The 13,214-nt window shown below is 44.6% G+C and overlaps 1 long non-coding RNA gene across 2 annotated transcripts in view; it reads left to right on the forward strand.

The window, feature by feature from the left end:
• The window catches only part of LOC136641661 (uncharacterized), a 42,865-nt gene extending 30,069 nt beyond the window's left edge, over nucleotides 1-12,796 (forward strand). The window contains exons 3-4 of one of the 2 annotated variants that reach the window (XR_010793900.1): nucleotides 1,975-2,058; nucleotides 10,956-12,796. This is a non-coding gene — a long non-coding RNA (uncharacterized lncRNA). The remainder of the gene's footprint in view (nucleotides 1-1,974; nucleotides 2,059-10,955) is intronic. The other variant, XR_010793901.1, reaches the window with a different exon arrangement.
• Nucleotides 12,797-13,214: the final 418 nt, after the last annotated feature.

The raw sequence follows: 13,214 nt of genomic DNA on the forward strand, positions 1-13,214 counted from the left end.
GATGGAGAAGAGCAGGCTGCACATCACAGCACGTATTCACAGCAAGAGGTGGGAGAAAACGGTTTCATTTTTTCACAGATTTTGGTGTTTTCCAAAGATAGATGTGCAGAAAGCAGTGTTAGATGTTTTTATTCAAAATTTACATTATAATTATAAATTATACTGATAAATTACAAATTTATTATATATTATATACATTCATTAAAAATTATAAATTTAAAAGGGCGCAGTCCTAGAAACCACTTCGGCCAGCACAAGTCCCTTTGCTCACTGATGTGAGTACGTTTGCGCCTCTTCAAGAGGAAGCTCCGCTCCAGCGCTCTGTGAAGAGCCAGCCTGCAGAGGCTGGCATAAGCCTCTGCTCCGGCTTCCCTTGGACGCTTGCATCAGCCTGGCTGGGCCAACGCAAGCAGAAAAGGTAGGCAGGGGGAGGCGGGGAGGTGGCGGGAGGGAGATGTTCCTGGGCAGGGGCAGGGTGGGTGGGTGGTCGGCGGCCCCAGGGGCAGGCAGGAAGAGGGAGGCGGGGCTGGGATCCAGCAGTTATGCCGGATCCCAACCCCCATTCCCAGGGAGAATGGAACAGCTTCAAGCCGCTCCACTCTCCTCCAGAGGTGGTGCAAGTCTGAGGAGACTCATAGGGGCCAGCGACCCTTACCCAGGAGCAAGGGGAAAAGTTTCCCCTTGTCTCTGGCTATGCCACTTCTGGCCACTATCCTGCGCTGGATACAGCGCAAGCCTCTTGGCTTGCCTGTTCCAGCACAGGAGAGGATTGCGTCCAAAGTGTACTAGGTAGGTAATATAGGTGGTATAGTGTCAGCAAATGCAGCCACAGTCATTACCCATGCAACCCCCTATTAACTAATAAATAAAAACCAAATAAAATGGTTTTTTTGTATTTTATTTTTGCAATTTAAGTTTTGTTTGTTTTACAAAAATGAAAGTGCATAAAGTGGCGTTATGCATTTTTATATTGTTATCTCTGTTTTCTCCCACCTCTAATCATAGCATATATACATATTTAGGTTGGCGGGCCTGTGGAAATATCTCTGTCTAGGATTGAGGGTCATTGCCATGTTTCTGTGTACAGTGTTGCGGAAAGAATTGAATGGAGGTGGCTCCTTGGATCCATCAGAGACACGTTGGAAAGTTTTGGATGTTGCCCATGTGAATTCACTTCTCTCTTTGAAAAGAATGTAACCCGGTTTGCTGGCAATGGGTGCCTTCCTTAGACATTCGTGCTATTGTTGTAAGACATAATACGTAAGGATTAAGAATGGTCCCTCTGGGACTGTGTAAGAACTTCATATCAGTGAGTGAAAGCAAGCTGTGAAATGCTGTTAACTGCCCCTGCTGTCGGATTTCGGTCAAGCAAAATGCTGACTTATTCCTATGAGTTCCTCTTGAGCTGACTTATTTTTCAGAATCACACACATTCTTGCTGCTCAAGTGGCCCCATTTCTATTCAGGTCAACACTTCTGGCTTCTTCTACACACACAGTTCCTATGACAACCTCTTACACCTCTAAAGGTTGAATTTTTCATAATGCTGGTATTTGAACTGAGGCTGGATTTGCAGCCATTAGTTCAGTCACAGAACCACCCGCGGCATGTCAACTCAGAAGTAGGTTCCCTTGTGTTCAATAGGGCTTACTCTCGAGAAACTAAGTACAGGATCACAGCCTTAAAGCCAAGTTGTGTCTTTGCGGTATACTGGCATACCATGAGGTGTGGCACCACACTGCAGGATGCGCCATTGCAGCAGCCGCTCTTCCAGTCTGTGGAGCGCTCCTACTGGTGCAAGGACCAGAAGGCTGTGCTCTGCAGCCGTGAGTCACAGACCAGCCACCAGAGAGATTTTGCCTGCGGGGGGGGGGGGGGTGTGGATCTGGGTGGGGATGGTTTGAGGTAGGATGGGGTGGATTGTGACAGCAGCTATTGTATCCCAAACCCCACTCAGCCCTGATCTACCCCCAGCAGGCTCCTAAGGGCTACACCTGCAAAACAGCCGGCACAGATCTGAGGAGACCCACTGGGGACCCTTCTGCAGCCAACACAAAGGTAAGTGCTTTTCATTCTTACCTTTCCTGGATGGCCTCATCCCCATAGGATACAGCAGCCAGCATGCTGGTGGCCTGGCATCCAGCATACTAACCCAGGCTAGGATTGGGCTCTTAGTCTACTTTACCAGTACCTACTAGTACTTTAGCAGGAGGGGTAATCTTTGACCCATTTAAACAACTGCATTACAGTAGGCTTTTTAAAATTTTTGATGTGTTATTGAAATGTGTATATATGCCTGGAAACCAGCCTGCAGGTAAATTCATGCCCATGCTCTTTCCAGACATTGTGCTGTTTCACTCTCAATTTATCCACTGAGATTCTGCTCTATCTGAGTTTAATCAAGTTTATTTTCTTCTGCATAACTACAATATCCCTGTTTCTAATTAGTCCGTTCTTTGCATCCAAAACCTGAGGTCGTTCTGAAGTGTAGCTAGACACATTTTAGCCACATCACTAACAGATGTCCTGCCCTCCTTTCTCATATGGCCCTTGAGTATTACCTAACAACAAGATTTGGAGGGAATTCAGCAAACTATTTGCTCTCATAATGGGTTATGTGTTTTTATGATTGAATAACAGCCTCAGATAACCAGGCAGAGATAACCAGGAACAGGTGATCAATGAACAATTTCAAAACCCATCACAGACAAATTAATTGTAAATTTCACAAAGAGGTAAGAATAATCATTCAGATTATTCACCCATTCAGAATAATCCAGAATGTCCTCATAGATGGATTCTTCAGAAGGCCTGACCAACAATATATGCCTTCTAAAGTTTACTGAATCTTTATTCAGTTCAGTTACTTCCCTGTATTTATTTGCTACCTTTCAGCAAAAAGACTTTGCAGTGGTTTACAGAGTCTAAAAAATGATCCACAAAATGACAGCAAACCTGTCAACAAACCTTAAGGACAAAAGGGGAAAACCCAGCAGCAAAAATCTGCAAGAGAAGGGTTGCTTCCTAAATGTTGGCAGAATAACGATGTGTTCACTTTGCTCCAAAAGACTACAAGGACATGCAAGCCTCCAGGAAAAGGGCATTGCCAAGTTCTGTAACCACCTTCAAAAATCCCTATTCCTATTAGATGACAATTTAAGGTCTAAAAGAAAGAACCTCATTTGCCAATTTCAACAGAGGGCTGTGTGTGTCTGTGTTTTGTATGTCATAGCAGCAGCAGCAGGTTAACAATCTACACTCAGCAAGACGGGGTACAGCTGGTGGAATGGAGGATGAACCATATGAGGCTCTAAATCCAAGACTTTATACAACATAGGTTTTCAACCCATAGAATCCTAGGGGATGCTTAGGTGGGGTGATTCACAGCCCAATTCTGAGCTGTCTGGTGTGCAGCGCTGCTGCGGCGCCAAAATGGCTGTCGCAACATCCTGAGCACACCAGGCAGCTGTCAGAGGCTCCTTGGGGGAAGGGGACATTAATCACCTTCCCCTGGGTAGGGAAAGTAGCCCTGAAATGGCCTAACTGACTCTGCACCGGCTATTTAGCTGCCACAGAGTAAAGAAGTCCTGTGTTAGGCCGGGAGGCCTGACATGGGACTATGGATCCAGCAGAGTTGAGCTCCAACAGTCATGCCCTGCTCCCTCCCCTTGCCATGCCTCTCCCACCCTGGAATGCCTCTCCCCCACGTCCCTCCACAGCCCCACTTACCTCTTCGCTGCATGGTGCTCCACCGTCCCCCAATAGGCGCCAGCACAATGCTGGCTCATGCCAAGCCTGCTCCAGCGCTGGGCTGGCACTAACTCCTGCAAACGTGCCTTATGGCACATTTGCAACAGTGCACATCAGTGTTGAGCCGGCACACACTCTTCAGTATTGGGGCCTCAATCAGGAGGTCCTTTATTGTTGGACAGAGATCCCTGATGGACTCTGCCCAGTAGCTGATTGGATGGCTACTGGGTTATTTCCTAGATTGAGTTCAGTCAAGAAGTTGGCAAGGAGGACTGCTGGAATTGTGAAACCTTTTCCTTTGTTTCACAAAAATTTCTTCTTCCCAAACTCAGGAGACCAGGGAGGTAGCTAGGATCATAAACCATTAAATAATCTGTTCCCGCAGAGCTGGAAAGCTTTTTCCATTTTGGAGATGTGAAAACTGCATTAACATTTAATTTGAACAGGCTCTGTTCAAATTTGGAGTGTTGGATTCTATGGATTAATTAACAGCCCAATCCTAACCTGCACTGAAACAGGAAGGCCAACTGGCCTGTGCTGTGTCAGCACAGGGTAGAAGGTGGCTGTTGTGCAACTTGGAGTAAGGGGATATATTTCCTCTTACCCTATGTCATGCCGGAGCCATCTCTATGGGGCTACTCAGATCTGCACCAGCAAAATCACTGGCACAGATCTGAGCAACCAGGTGTAATGCCAGGCTGACCGGGAAAGGGGGGAGTTAGGATTCAGCCTAAGTTGCTCAATCTGGTCTCACTCCCTTCTCAGGCCCGGTCTGCCCACAGGTCCGATCTCCCACTGCCCCAAAACGCCCACATTCTGCCCTCCTGCCACCTTCTTCAACCCTTGTGCAAGCCACCCTTGGAACGTACCTTTCTTCGTGCTGTGGTGGCTGGATTCGGCCTCTGTGAACCAGCGCACGTCCGTGTGCTGGGTTGCCCAACTCTCAGAGAGTTCAAGGAGAGAGTCACAAAGAGACTCCTGGGTCAGTGCAAGGGACTTGTGCCAGCTCATCTGAACTTCACCCCATGGGGTTATTACCCCAAGGAACTTGGGGGTTATTACGTGGTTCAAATGAGAGATCAGAAATGTGCCCTTTCCCTGTGAACCTGAGGCCTTTGCAGCAGTCCTACTAACAGCCATGAAACCAGTCTGGCCTTTGCTCTCCAGGCAGGCATCTAGCACCAAGCACACATATTTAAATGTGTGTCTGCTGCACACCTTGAATGACACATAAATAGAATATTGAGCATGTAATGATTTGTACAGCATGTCCTGTATTTGCAAAGAGTTTCACATATATCACCTTGGTATTATCCTCACAACAACCTATAAGCAGTGCCAGCACAAAATTGCTAGGTGCCCTGGGACAAAACCTTACTTTGCCCCCACCACTGTGCACAACCACTAATTCTAAGGCTCAGAATCAGCCTGCCCCTCAGTCAGTTTTGCCCAACCTGACTGACCTACTCATGCCTGTCAAGCAAGCAGGTATTATGATTCCTATATTGCAGCTGAGTCTGAGAGACTTGCCTAAGGCAACATAACAAGTTCATGGTAGAGGTGAAAATCAAACCAGGGACATTCTGAGTCACAGGTCAGTCACTTAGCCATGATGTGATGCCAGTTTACACAATCAAAGCCCTTTGTTGTTTGGAAACGTATCATAGTTCAGAAATGGCACAGAAAATGCAATTTCCTTTTTTTTTAAGTCACTTTGAGAGTTGACTCTCAATCTAATTAGCAACTAATAAATACTGTATATTAAATTAACATATACTTGAATGACATTCCATAGATGCATTCCTGGAGGACCCAGATGAGATGCTAGTGAAGTAAATCAAACATTACATGCAGTGTGCCTTGTTAATGGAAGTTCAATGATCTCATTGAGAAGATGAATCTCGTTCTAACCTGAGATCAATTTTATATGCAGTTCTTGCATAAAGTAGACTATTTCTAGGGATTCAAAAATTCTCTCAAAATACTTAAGAAGACTTAGAAAATGGGGAGGTCTTTTCCACTTGTGAGATTAAACTAAAAAGATTTCTCATCCCACAGATAAGTCAATCTATACAATAAAGAAAACAGTTTTCTTGGAGGCTGAATCCATGCATTTAGAGCCCAATCCTATCTTTTTCCCTCCCCCACTGGTACAGATAGGGAGCTGATAGGGAGGTTTCAGAGGTGAAAGGGAATTTAATCCCTTTATACCTCTGGCAGCCTCCCATTCCACAATGGTCTCCTCAGACCTGTGCCAGCTAAAATGCAGGTCCAAGGAAAGAAAGGGGGCAGGGTGGTCACAGAAAAGGGGGCAGGCATGCCATCACCACTGGATCCATCCCCTTCCACAGCTTCCTTGCCTCACGCCCCCTCCCTGCTGTTTCACACACACACACACACACACACACACACACACACCTGCCAGTGCCTAACTTGCTCTGGCAGGTGTAGGCAGCTCAGACAATGGACTGAGAGTGCGTCTGCCTTCCTGTGTGCTCCGTCAGCAGCCATTTTGCGACAGTGGAACTCACTTCTGCTATCGAAAAAGGCTGTGCACGACAGCCCAATCCACAGTAAGACTGGGCTCTTAATCTATGACATGCCTGAAATCTAACAACAAAGAGCTATTTGGACTCAAATACTTTGTCCTGATGAAGGAGTAACACTTTTGTCTGTCAAACTCTGGCATGTAAGTTGCATACAGTAATTTCTTTTTTATGTACCAGTTGAGCCTGTCTATCCACGGATTTTATATCCATGGATCTGGCTTAACGTGGGTCTCCCAGATCTCCCAGATCTGCATTGGCCCAACCCCAACCCTTACAAGGTCTTTCTGAAGCCCGCAAAGGCCACAAGTGTCTGCCCATGGCCTCTATGGGCTTCAGAATGGTTCTTATGGGCAAAGAAAGCTACAATGGAAACCCAAAGTGATGTTTTAATGCCTTTTAAGGCATTCTGAGGCCAGTGGAAGCTTTCCAGCAGCAAGGTGGAAGCACTCCCAGTCTGTCATCAGAGCTGTCTACACCTGCCTCAGCAGGTAAGGCAGCAGTGGAGGCAGAGAAGGGTCTCAGAATACCTTAAAAGGCATTAAAATGTCACTTCTGGTTTCCTGAGGGAAACCGGAAGTCACTTTTTTGGCCCATAAGGGCCAAAAGCCTTCCGGAGGCAACAGGAGCACAGCTCCCTTCTGAAGGTTTAAAGGTGCCAAAACTACAGATTTGGTTATCTGTGTTTTTCGGTATTCATGGGGGATCCAAGAACAGATCCCTCACGGATACTGAGGCGCCAGCAGTATATAATACATTCCAGCAGTTTCTAGGTGGTGTTAGAATTTAATACTCAAATAGTGCTTTAATTAAAATCTGTAGCACAGCGCACAGGAAACTTTGAGGGACACTATAGCGGCTAGAACTGCAGTTCTCTTAAAAGGAGGGCAGTGTTTGTTTTTCATTGTCCTTTTCCAGTAAACCACGCCAGTAAAAATCAAGGGAAATTAAACCTTCTCTTTTCTTTGGAAATGCCTCAAAGATAAACGTGTTGTTTTAAGGAATTATTGTAGGAACAACATCTTAACATGTGCACTTCAGAAACGATGCTGCATGCTCGTTTCTGCAAACAGCGAAATACCTTACAGCTGGCTAGACTTCTTGGAAGCAAGTATCTTCTGGAGCTAATTAACCACAGAAGGCTGGGCTTTATTCAGGTGAGGCATATCAGTATACACATTAGTTAAGTAGTGGAGAGAAACTTTGGGAGGGATCATACCTCAATGATAGAATACATAGTTTCCAAGCAGGAGGCCCCACCTTCAGAATGCAGTTCTTTGTGTCTTTAGTTGAAAGTAGGGCACAAGCCTAACCAGGTCTACTCAGAAGTCCTATTTTGTTCAATGGGGCTTACTCTCAGGAAAGTGTGGTTAGGATTGCAGCCTTAATTTCAAAAAGAGTGGGGCAGCAAAGTGGCTTCAATGTAAGTAAGTGTAAAGTAACGCACATTGGGGCAAGAAATCAAAGCATCACATACATGCCAATGGGTTCAGAGCTGTCTGTAATGAATCAGGAGAGAGATCTTGGTGTGGTGGTGGACAGCTTGATGAAAGTGTTGACTCACTGTGTGGTGGCTATGAAGAAAGCCAATTCCACACTCAGGATAATTACAAAAGGGATTGAAAATAAAATAGCCAATATTATAATGCCATTGTACAAATCAATGGTAAGGCCACACCTGGAGTATTGCATACAATTGTGGCTGCCACATCTCAAAAAGGATATATGTTTCTTTACCCAGCATGTAATTAATCTGTGGAATGTCTTGCCACCATATGTGATGATGGTACCTGGCCTAGATGGCTTCACAAGGGAATTGGGCAGATCAATGGACGAAAAGTCAGTCACAAGTTTAAAGCCATGATGGATATACGCAACCTTCTGGTTTTAGGAAGAGACTACCTCAGAATGCCAGATGTAAGGGAGTGGCACCAGGATGCAGGTCTTGTGTGCTCCCTGAGGCATCTGGTGGGACACTGTGAGATTCAGGAAGCTTAGATGGGCCTTTGGCTTCATCCAGCTCGTCTTATGTTCTTATCCTACTCGCTTTCTAGATTCATAATTGACTTTGTCTTTATTATTTTTACTACTACTACTACTAGTACTACTACTACTACTAACTATTGCACTAGTATTTAACCTTTATATAGAAGAATTATGTCATAAATGAATTATGTCATGAATATACTGTTAGCGGAACTGATTAAAGACCCGATCCAACCCAACTTTCCAGCACTGATGCAGCCACAATGAAGCTCTAAGGCAAGGGAACAAACATTCCCTTTCCTTGAGGAGGACTCCGTGACTGTCCCTCCACCACAGGATGCAGTGCATGCCCCATTGGCACAACTATGTCAGTGTTGGAAAATTGGTTAGGATTTGGACCTAAAGTACTGAGTTTAGTTAAGAACTTTACTGGGACAAAGAAAGAACTGTAGCCATGGTGCACGCCAGCAAAGACAGGAGAAGAACCCCGAAGTTAATCAGATGTGAGGAGAGAACTACCCACATGTCTTTAAACAAGCAACAGCCTCCCCCTACTGGTGGAGGCCAACATGTACACACTTTCTGATTACACAGGCCAACACACATTTTGCTTCCTTAAACGTTACACCAATTCCTGGGTATATTTGGGGTGCCAATTCCAAAAATGGCATCCGTTTTGCCCTATCACGTCTAGTTTTGGAGACACGGCATAGCCTCTTTGGTGAATGGTTCAAGCAGCTTCCTCATGAGAAAGCCTACACCATGGCTTCCTCATGAGGAAGCTGCTTGAACCATTCACTAATGAGGCTATACTATATCTCCAAAACTAGACATGATGGGGCAAAACGGATGACATTTTTGGAATTAGCACCCCAAATTCATATCAAACCACCATATCAAACCAGTTTGGGGAAAAAACTTTTCTGACCCTCAGTTTTGTAGGCCTGTGTTATATATGGTGGATGGCTGCACTCACATGCAATCACTGTTGTACACCTGTACATACATACCGTCTTTCATTCTCATACTTAAAACTGCAATTCAGACATTGCATTATGTACTGAGGAAGAGGGAAAGAAACCTTTGAATTGACATATTTCACAGGTAATAAACTGATAATCTTTGGCACCAAAGATGTTTGGGGAGGAGAGAGAATACTGAGAAAAAGAGAGTTGCCTGGAGCAAAAGTTGCAGACTTTGCATGCAATTTAGATAGGCTGAGAGCAGTGGTGTATCTTGGGTGTGGCAAGCGGGGACATCTGCCCCCACTTGAAAGGGGACACTGGGCACAACTTATATTCTACTGAGGGTGCGTTTCTGCGCCACAGCCATTGTTGCGTATTTGCAACCGTTTCAGGCGACCTCCAAAAAGAGGTAAACACTATGTTTCATTTCTTTTGGTGGGGGGGGGGGGGGGCTTAGCATCCGCAGATATTTGCATACCGTAAATCAGTTGGTGGAACAGGGCTGGCTTCTTCCCCATCTCCCCTCCTCTGTATAGCCTGCTGAATAAATTCACTTGGTGGAATGAACAGGTCTAGCTTCCTGCCCCATGATCTCCCTTTCTCTGTTTGGACAGGGGCACCATTTGGATACGCCACTGGCTGAGAGGGTAAGGAGGGAATCGGTGGCTGTGATCAGCACCAGTGATGCCAAGAGAGATAGTCATGAGGACCTAGAAGCTAAATTTAGGTTATTAGGCAAGCTGGTGAAGACCTAGTTCCTTCTGAAAATGTTACTTATTCCATGTGCAGGGCCATCTAGACAGGCAGAACTGCAGAGTCTCAATGCATGAATGAGTGGTAGTGTCTGGAGGAAGAATCTAGATTTGTTAGGCACAGGGGAACATTTAGGGGCAAGCCAAGCCTATGCAAAAGAGATGGGCCTACTTGAATTACAGTGAAACCAGACTGCTGTGCTGGTACTTAACTTCAAAAAGGTTGTGAAGCGGTTTTTAAGCTGACTTCTGAGAGAAAGCCCACAGAAGTTAGGAGAGTTTCCGGTTTAGAATGACTCATCCCTTGTGGGATGATTATATGAGTGTTAGATCCACAGTGTGGAGATAGGCTGAAACTTGACTGTGAGCATAAAAGATACAAGCAATAGCTGTTTAAAGAGACCAAAGAGTTATTAAAAATCTCTGTCACAAAAAGGAGCATTTGCAGAGGGAGGCAATGTACAGGGTTTTTTCTATGCTGAGCCAAGATGGGGAAAGTGGAGTGCTCAGCACTAAAAGGGACCACGGATATTATGGATATCTCAGAAACTTGGTGGAACAATGAGAATCAGTGCAATATGGTTATCACTGAATATAACGTCAATTGAAAGGACAGGGAAGAACATGCTGGGATGGTGCTGCTTTATATAGTCAGTTCTTATTATCCGTTAGGTTCCTGGAAAGCCTAGTGGATATCGAATTAGCAGATACTGAATCATTGAGCCTATGGGAAAAATGGGGTTAGGTTGCAGGGTACTCTTTTCACCATACACTCTATGAACTTTATGAACCTAAATCTTAACCTGAGGTCTATGGGGCTGGGTGATAGTAAAGGTTCATCTATATCTCCAATATCTGATGCTTCCTCCTCTGTGCAGGATATCCCTTGATGTGTTAAGGTTGTGACAATGATGATGGCGATTTCTCCATGCTGGCTATCTCTCGACTTTTTGCAGGTTACTGGCCCAACAAGGCCCAACAACATGGCCTCAGTGAGGAGGGGGTTACTTCACCTGTCCTCCTTCTCCACCTGTCTCTTGGCTCCTTCTGTGGGCTTGCCACAGCCCCAGAGCAGCTCTCAGGTAGCCTTCCAGAGACCTCTCATCATCAGCCTTTCATTATCAATAGGATGGTGAAGGTTCAGCTGGAGTCCCCAAGATGGTGCCCAAGATGGTGAGGCAAGTCTGGAAGCAGATACAAATGTTTCCAAAGATTCTCCATGGACCAATACTAATGCTAATTTGTTGTGGCACCAGCACAAATAACAAGAACAGAGTCACAGATAACAGGAAGTTGGTGACAATTCTGCCCCTCACAGATATCCCTTGATGTGTTAAAGGTTGTGGCAATGATGATGGCAATTTCTCTATGCTGTCTATCCCTCGCAGATAAAGAGAACTGACTGTATGTTGAAGACTGACTGTATGTTTTTTGCATCTTTTTAGATTGTGAGCCCTATTGGGACAGGAAGCCATCAGTTACTTGATTTTTCTCTGTAAACCGCTTTGTGAACTTTTTGTTGAAAAGTGGTATATAAATACTGTTAATAATAAATAATAAATAATAATAAGATGACAGAGATCAATGAACTAGAACAGTAGTTCCCAACGTCCTACTTAGGAGGAGGGAACCATGTGAGTATTTGCTGGGGCAGGAGGATTGCAGCAACGTGATCCCCAGGATTGTGCCGCTGCCGGGGACAGTACGGGTTGTTTTTTTTACTTACCTCCAGCTAGCACTGCAGTCTTGGGAGGTTGGGGGGGGGGGTCTGGGGTTCCACAGGGCTCCCATGTCTCTGTAATTGTGGAAAAAAGAGAAAAAAATGGGCACTTCCAGTTTTCATCGTGAAACCGGCAGCAGGGCAGTCTTGGGGATTGTGTTGCTGCCTCCCCCCACCCCCGGTCCCTTAAAGTAGCTTCCCTGGCTAGTGGGTCGCAACCCACCAGTTTGGGAACTAGTGAACTACAAAGATTAAGAGAAACAAACTTTCTCACAGGATTAATTAGGTGGTAATATCAGGCCACAACAGAGGCAGAAGGAAAAATTGTGTTTTGAAAATGGGTGATTACCCGCACATTGTCTAGGTCAGTGTTTCTCAAACTGTGGGTCAGGGCCCACTAGGTAGGTCGCAAGCCAATTTCAGGTGGGTTCCCATTCATTTCAATATTTTAGGCTTGATGCCACCATGGTATGTGACTGCATTTGGGAAAATGTTACAGACCTGTACTTTCAACAAGCTACTATGTATATTCTTTTAACAATGATAGTAAATGAGACTTATTCCTTGGTAAGTGTGGCACTTACACTTGCAGCCTAGGATTGTTAAAAATTGCAGCCTAGGACTGTTAAAAATTTTCCTGCTTGATGATGTCACTTCCTTTCATGACCTCACTTCCGGTGGATCCTGACAGATTCTCATTCTAAAAAGTGGGTCTCGGTGCTAAATGTGTGAGAACCACTGGTCTAGGTAAATGTATGTTCCAGTCTTAGCAGAGAGACAAAATATCTGATATGATACATCACTGTTCCTTAGAACAGTTAAGCAAGGAGAATTATGTCATAAATGTACATGTCATCTTTCATCTTGATATTTCAAATTGCAAGTCAGATATTGTATTGCAATAATATTTTTCCAGGACCCCTTGAAAACAGGTGTGGGGAATGGTATCTGAATTTCAAGTAAACAATTAGACCTACCTACCAAATTTCACTGTGTTAATTCGATGCTTAAATATAAGTGTTCATAAGAGAAACAACAGAGATACGTTTTTATTTTTTCTTAGCCCCTTTGAAAGTGAATGGGAGGACTGAGCTGTGTTTCAAACTTGAAATTCACAGTAATGCCCTGAACCTGTATATCAAATGTTATTACAATATTACATTTGATAACGATATTTCATTGTTCAAGGCAAATACTGTTTTACAATATATTATGCATTTTCCTCCCATTTTTGAAAATTGGTGCAAGAGTTGTGATGTTATTTGAATGTAAAGCATAGAATTGTATCTCGAGCATGCATGCCAAATTTCATTTGGATATCTCAGTGTTTAATAGCAATATTATGTTACAGACAAACAAAGGGTCAAACTGAATGTGTGTGACAGTATGTGGAATGGGGCCATAACTCAGTGGCTGATCACATGCTTTGCATTCAGAAGGTCCTAGATTCAATCCCTGGCATCTCCAGTTAAAAGGATTCTGGGAAGCAGGTGCT

This window comes from Tiliqua scincoides, chromosome 2 (genome assembly GCF_035046505.1).
Source record: "Tiliqua scincoides isolate rTilSci1 chromosome 2, rTilSci1.hap2, whole genome shotgun sequence".
Taxonomy (NCBI): domain Eukaryota; kingdom Metazoa; phylum Chordata; class Lepidosauria; order Squamata; family Scincidae; genus Tiliqua; species Tiliqua scincoides.